The sequence below is a fragment of the Rhinoderma darwinii genome, chromosome 7, assembly GCF_050947455.1.
Source record: "Rhinoderma darwinii isolate aRhiDar2 chromosome 7, aRhiDar2.hap1, whole genome shotgun sequence".
In the NCBI taxonomy this organism is placed as follows: domain Eukaryota; kingdom Metazoa; phylum Chordata; class Amphibia; order Anura; family Rhinodermatidae; genus Rhinoderma; species Rhinoderma darwinii.
Window position 1 is genome coordinate 34,094,608 of NC_134693.1, and position 7,734 is coordinate 34,102,341.

The 7,734-nt window shown below is 41.1% G+C and overlaps 1 long non-coding RNA gene across 1 annotated transcript; it reads left to right on the forward strand.

Annotated features, from left to right (window-relative positions):
* The first annotated feature begins 1,481 nt into the window (after window positions 1–1,481).
* On the forward strand, window positions 1,482–7,324 carry LOC142657128 (uncharacterized). Its single transcript, XR_012849817.1, has 4 exons — window positions 1,482–1,912; window positions 6,697–6,795; window positions 6,908–6,966; window positions 7,294–7,324. It is a non-coding gene; the product is annotated as an uncharacterized LOC142657128 (long non-coding RNA).
* Window positions 7,325–7,734: the final 410 nt, after the last annotated feature.

Below are 7,734 nucleotides of genomic sequence, written 5' to 3' on the forward strand. Positions count from 1 at the left end.
CTGTATTAATGAATTGAGCTTTGTTCTGGTGCTGTATTTATGTACTGAGCTTGGTTCTGGTAATGTATATATGTATTGGGCTTAGTTCTGGTGCTATATATATGTACTGAGCTTGGTTCTGATACTTTATTTATGTAAAGAGCTTTGTTCTGGTGTTGTATTTATGTACTGAGCTTTGTTCTGGTGCTGTATATATGTACTAAGCGTTGTTCTGGTGCTATATTTATGTAATGTGCTTGGTTCTGCTGGTTTATTTACGTACTGAGCTTGGTTCTGAAACTGTATTTATGTAATGAGCTTGGTTCTGGTTCTGTATATATGTACTGATCTTGGTTATGGCACTGTATATATGTACTGAGTTATGTTCTGGTGCTGTATTTATATATTTATATTTATAAGAAAGAATTTATATTTTGGTCTCCTATTACATCTTGAGATAGGCAGTGAGCATGCGGTCTGGTTAAAGGCTATGTACATCTTTGACATAGTTTTTTTCTTCTTCTCCTTAATAAAATTGTGTATCAGTGTGATTGCTTCAACTTGCTTAACCTGTTGCCGACGCAAAAGACGAGAATGCTCATCCTGAGCGGCAGGTACTTCGCGCATTCTCGTCCTGTGTGACAGCCGTCTGTGCGCGCGATCGACAGCGGGGCAACGGCTGTAATACACAGCCACGGCCCCGCTCTGACAGCAGAGAGAAGAGAAACATCCTCTCTCCGCCGTTAACCCTTTGAATGCCGCGATGAAAACTGATCGCGGCGTTCAAGGAGAGGGGACTGCACTTTGAACGCATCACAGAAAATAACTGTGACGCGATCAAAGCCCATAACTTGTATGGCCAGACAGCCCAGGGTCCATTGAAGGACCCCAGGGCTGTCTGAACATGAAATAATATAGACATATTTGGTATCGCCACGACCGTAACAAGCTGTACAACAAATTTATAACATTATTTATGATGATCGGTGTATGGTATAAAAAAAAAATATTAAAACGTCAGCGGAACTGCTTTTTTTCTACATTTTTGCCAAATTTAAATTTTATATAAATTAAACGATAATGTATTTGTACCTAAAAATGGTACCTACATAAAGTACAACTTGTCCCGCAAAAAAACAAAGTCTCACACAACTACGTCGTACAAAAAATTAAAAACTTATGAGCGTCAGGATGCAAAGAGGGAAATAGGAAAAAATTGTTCTGTCCTCAAGGCCAAAATTGGCCATGTCCTTAAGGGGTTAAAGGGGTTGTCCACCTTTGAAAAAGAATTGTGCAATACATTATACATATGTAATGATGTATTGTAATGTCCCCCAAGACATTACTTGTAAATGTATTTTATGACATTTTTGCACTTTTAGGCACTGTCGCTTTAAAATAACAAATGTGAAGCTACAATGCACTGTGTTACAGCCTATGCCAGGAGTGGCTTAAACTGGGAAGTTTCCAGAAGGTGGGAGGAGCTCAGGACATAGAGGGGGTCCAGTGGCAGTTAGTGGCAGTTTCAGTCAGAGTTAGAAAGTGTTAGTAGTTAGAGTCGGTTGGAGAGGAGCAGAGTGGTACCTGGGTACATCCATCTTGGATCCATAGACAGGCTGCCTTCATCATCAGGCCATAGTAAAGCTCGCAGGAAGAAAGAAACAGCCTTAAGAGAAGGAAATCTTCTGACATCTATTGAGAGTAACAGGAATCCATTCTGTGGACAGTGAGCAGTGTCACCTTATCACATGTTTACTACCCTTACTGATAGGCTGAGAGCCATTACAGAGGAGCAGAAAGCTGCATTCATGGACAGATATCTTATCGTCCCACTGAATTGACAAGGGTAGGAAGCCACAAGGAGAGCAGAGAAAGAGAGGGTCCCCCGCTCCTGCATCTGGCGCTTCATCCGATTATAAGGATTGAGTCTATAGTAAGAAATGTGCCTCCATATCATATGGAAGAATGTAACCGCCATTTTATGTGGAAGACTTAAGTAAAATTGTGCCGCCAGCAAGCCTGTTAAACTGCCACTCTTCATCCTCCTGTCTTCTTTTGCACCCATAACACCAAGGACACCCCCAAAACACCATCAGGACAGGAGCAGACACAGGGAGTGTCCCGGGGGAAATGTGTAGAGGTCTTCCTCTACGGAGTTGTGTCACGTGACCCTGCCAACATCATAAATCTTCTCTTCCGCTGTCTGTTCTTGATTTTGTACTTCCGGATGAGCTCCTCTTCCGGTCTTCTGATCAAACAGTGCATCATCCGTGATTTCCCTGTCATGGGCTCTTCCGATCGATGTCTTCATGAACTTGCACCTTTCAATTTTTTTTTATGAATCACGCATGCGCAGTAAAAATAAAATGTATTGCGCTTGCGCATTAAAATGTGATTTATTGTGCCTGCGCATACAAAGCAATAAATCAACTTTGAAGGCGAAATAAATTAGATTTTACTGCGCAGGCACAATAAATGAACTTTTAATGTGCAGGCGCAATACATTTTATTTTTACTGCGCATGCGTGATTCATAAAAGAAATTTGAAACGCGTAAGCGCAAGTTCATGAAGACGTTGATAGGAAGAGTCCACAACAGGGACGTCATGGATTACGCACCATTCGAGCAGAAGACCGGAAGAGGAGCTCGTCCGGAAGTACAGAATGAAAAAGAACAGACAGCGGAAGAGAAGATTTACGATGCTGTCAGAGTCACGTGACACAACTCCGTAGTAGAAGACCTCTACACCTTTGAAAAGGTAAGTCTATTACAAAGATACTTCATTACATATGTATAATGTATTGCACAATTGTTTTTTAAAGGTGGACAACCCCTTTAATACATTTTATTAAAACATTTTTTTACTTTTTGAGATACAGCTGCTTTGTGTTCTGTATATGGAGCACTGTATTTTGTGCTGAATCCTGTGTTCATTAGGTCCACGGGACTGACGGGTTCAGTGTCTCTGACACTCATGATCGAGCTGTTAACAATCACATCTAAGTGCATAACTTAGATATCATTGGTTACAAGTGGATCTTGCGTGTAGGAGATACGCAGGACCTGCTGTCACTGTATCCGTCAGTCCCACGAACCTGATGGATTCAGAACTTAGAAAACGATACAGCTGCTCAATTTTATAAGAAAGAAAAAAAAAGGTCTATATAGCCTTAAAAGCCTATGCAATATATACTGAACAGATTGAGCACTAGTTACTTTAATGAAAACTAATGTGAAGAGCAGAAAAAACGTTCCCTCTAGAAGAGTCACTCTCATCATCTATAAGATCTATATCTTCACACAGAACATATCAAGTGGTGGAAGATGGATGACTGTTTAATGTTCCCCATGTTATTTACTTTTTATTATAGGCTTCTTTCATTTTGGATAATGACTGTTAGACTGCCAGATTATGAAATGATGAGTTGTTTGCTCTGCTCAGAGGCGTAGCTCAGTAGCTAGGTTCTCCAGCACCCGGGGCAAAGATTCAGTTTGGCGCCCCCCCCCCCCAACCTCTTTCCCGACATCTCCTTCCCCCTCGCCGTGTTTGTTTTCTCTACCAATCAATGACGTGTCATTTATTTTCCACATTTCTTTTTATGTAACTCGAGCATAAAAACATTTGTACATTTTACAAGCAATATAGTTCTCTACACAACACCAGAACCAAGCTCAGTACATAAATACAGCCCCAGAACCAAGCTCATTACATAAATACAACACCAGCACAAATACAGCTCAATTTAGTGTAACCCCTGCCGTATAGGTATGTACGGCGTAAAACTACAGCTCCCAGCATGGCCCGAACAATGGTAAGGATATGCTGGGAGATGCTGTTTCACAAAAAATAAATCATATCATAATCATACCACCCATCATCTCGCTGCAGATCATACAGTGACTACAGTGCTGATTAGAGGCAGAATAAACATTTACATTAAGTGACTCACCGGTGACGTCTCAGATTCTAGTTCTTTTTCTCCATCCGGTCCAGACCTCTATGATGACTTCTCCCGGTCACAGCCCATTTCTGCAGTTTGCCGCTCAGATGTCTTCAGCTTCTCACTTTTCCAAAATTTCTACACCTATAAATAAAGATAAAGTTCCCATTATACCACACACTACGCCCCTAAATATAATAGCGCCATACACTGCACCTCTAATTATAATAGCACCATACACCATGTCCCACACACACACCATGCCACCTGTAGATAGAGCCCCCTCTAGATAGTGCCCCCATATAGCCCATCCCTGTATATAGTGTCCCATAAATCGCTCCCCCTATGGTGCTCCACAGATAGCCCATCCCTGTATATAGCCCCCTGTAGATATAGCCCACCCCTGTAGATATAGCCCACCCTGTAGATAGTGCTCCACATATAGTCCACCCCTGTATATAGTGCTCCACATATAGTCCACCCCTGTATATAGTGCTCAACATATAGTCCACCCCTGTATATAGTGCTCCACAGATAGCCCACCCCTGTATATAGTGCTCCACCGATTGCCCACTCCTGTATATAGCCCCCCTGTAGATATAGCCCACCCCTGTATATAGTGCTCCATAGATAGCCCACCCCTGTATATAACCCCCTGTAGCTATAGCCCACCCCTGTATATAGTGCTCCATAGATTGCCCACCCCTGTATATAGTGCTCCACAGATAGCCCACCCCTGTATATAGCCCCCTGTAGATATAGCCCACCACTGTATATAGTGCTCCATACATAGCCTACCTCTGTATATAGCCCCCCTGTAGATATAGCCCACCCCTGTATATAGTGCTCCATAGATAGCCCACCCCTGTATATAGCCCCCCTGTAGATATAGCCCACCACTGTATATAGTGCTCCATAGATAGCCCAACCCTGTATATAGTGCTCCACAGATTGCCCACCCCTGTATATAGCCCCCCTGTAGATATAGCCCACCCCTGTATATAGTGCTCCATAGATAGCCCACCCTTGTATATAACCCCCTGTAGATATAGCCCACCCCTGTACATAGTGCTCCATAGATAGCCCACCCCTGTATATTGTGCTCCATAGATAGCCCACCCCTGTATATAGTGCTCCACAGATAGCCCACCCCTGTATATAGCCCCCTGTAGATATAGCCCACCACTGTATATAGTGCTCCATATATAGCCCACCCCTGTATATAGCCCCCCCTGTAGATATAGCCCACCCCTGTATATAGTACTCCATAGATAGCCCACCCCTGTATATAGCCCCCCTGTAGATATAGCCCACCCCTGTATATAGCTCCCCTGTAGATATAGTCCACCCCTGTATATGGTGCTATATAGATAGCCCAACCCAGTATATAGCCCCCCTGTAGATAAAGCCCCCCTGTAGATAAAGACCCCCTGTAGATAAAGCCCCCTTGTAGATAAAGCCCCCCGTAGATAAAGTCCCCCACGTAGATAAAGCCCCCATAGATAAAGCCCCCCTGTAGATAAAGCCCCTCTGTAGATAAAGCCCCCCTGTAGATAAAGCCTCCCCGTAGATAAATTCCCCCGTAGATAAAGCCCCCCCCCCATAGATAAAGCCCCCCCCCCTTGGATAAAGCCCCCCCTGTAGATAAAGCCCCCCCTGTAGATAAAGCCCCCCCATAGATAAAGCCTCCCTGTAGGCATGCAACAGGGTCACATTTTGTCTTCACTATTATAAGGTAACATAGAACATAACGTCTGATGCCTCTATTTGGTAGGATTTAAATGATTTTGATGAGTTTTCACACCAGTTATGCCCACTTCAAATGTTACTATTAATGCACATGAATGACAATCTTTTAAAATTCATATTTCTCTATGGAGAAATTATAAAAGCAAGAGTTCTACTAAGAGTCCTGTGCAGTAATAGAAATATGGGGAAGCAGAATGACTGATTTAAAAACATATAAGTTAGGCTATGTAACAGCTGTGGGGTATGTGGACCCACTGTGCTGCCCCGTCATAGCAGAGTAGCAGCTGGCCAAACGACAGTCAATGAAAGTCTATAGAACTTGAGTACCTGTATAGAAGTTCTTAGAGGAGTGCATTGAGGTTTGTACAACTAAAGAAGTATATGTAGTTTAGATGGGCCTCATCACAAGAAGGTATTACTCCATGGTGCCGAGCAGGAGCAGGGAACAGAAAAAGAACAACAGTGTATGTGGTTCCTCCGATGCTTGCTGCAGTTTGTGTATGCAGCTATTAGGACACAAGAAAATAACTAGGGAGAGCTACCACTGGCACCGATGAAAGTTGACTGCACACTAAAAAACAAACGATTTTTAACTCGTTTATATTGCAAAATTACTTAACTTAACATGTTTTGTCCATATATTCCTAATATTTATATATATATATTTAAAAAAAAAACATTATATTATATCTGTCTCCCCTCCCTGCCCACTTCCTTTATTTTTTTTTGTCCGTTTTTCACTTAAAATGACTTAGAACAATTCTTAAATGCATTTATCCAGGTTTTCCCTTGGACCAAAATATGACAGATAGAAAGTTATGGGGTAGAAACATTATTGTGTTTTATTAATGTTTACATTTAATGTAGGATGTGAAATGTTGGCAAATGTTGAATGTTTTCTTAACTATACCAATAAAGTTGATTAAAATTGTTCTTACATCAAAGTTGCCAGTATATGGGACACTTGCCAATGTGCGCAGTGCCATCTTGCGTGATTAATGATGTCACCCATTTTCTCACTATAAAGGAAGGACATTGACTGGTGCCATTCATGCCTTGAGCTCAACAATCTGCACAATGAAGATCATCATATTCTTTGTCCTGGCTGGTCTCAGCCTCGCTACAGGTATGTAGATACGATATATTATATTATAACATACTGTTGAATATTTTGTATATTTTACATATAAGCAGATAGAGCTGACTTGTTGCTTCTGTTTTTTGCTTTGTGTGGAAAGACTTTGGATGTGAGCCAGATCTGGTTTCAGATCGTCAGTGCGTGATACAAGCGGTACAGGTAAGATTCGTGCAGTGAAAAGTGTCCGTAATTAATTTCACATTGAAACTTTTACACAAACATCTACAATAATTATTACTAATGTGTTTTCTTTTATTCAAGCATAAATAATTTCTGGAAAATAACAACTATGTACTGTTTACTATGTAGATGGTGATGAGTATTATTGTATCTAGGTGGCCACAATAGTTTAGTTCTCATATTATTGTAAATGCTCATCTAATTTTATATGTTCCACATAAATATGTTCATAAGATCTGATCATATACTTATGAACAACATTTTGCCGATATTGACTGATAATTCGAATTGTCTTTTCTTAACTAGAATGTTCCAGATTTACTGAAAAAACTTCAGGCATTTTTGTGTGAATATAAGGATAATGTAAGTATATTATATTGTGTCACTCTCTAATGACAATAAAAAAGCATAATGACAAGGTTTGCAGTGTTCTCATTCGCATTCAGAGCCTCTGTAGGGCTATGGTCATCCTCTCTGCTATTTTTGATGGCAAGTATGGGGAAGTCTGTAGCGCTATTCTTACTGCAAAAATACCTGAACACCAACAGACACTTAAAAATCGCCTGTATCTTTTTAATAACGGATTTAGCATAGCTGTTATGGCTCTATTATAAATAGAAGTCATGACTCAAGTGTGAACAGAGCCTAATAAAAGAAAAATAAGCAGCCTCTTCCTACCGTGTATTGTACTATTTCTCAAGAACACACGTAGGACTCGTTGTCTCCTCTTCTCCTAATCGGTAGATT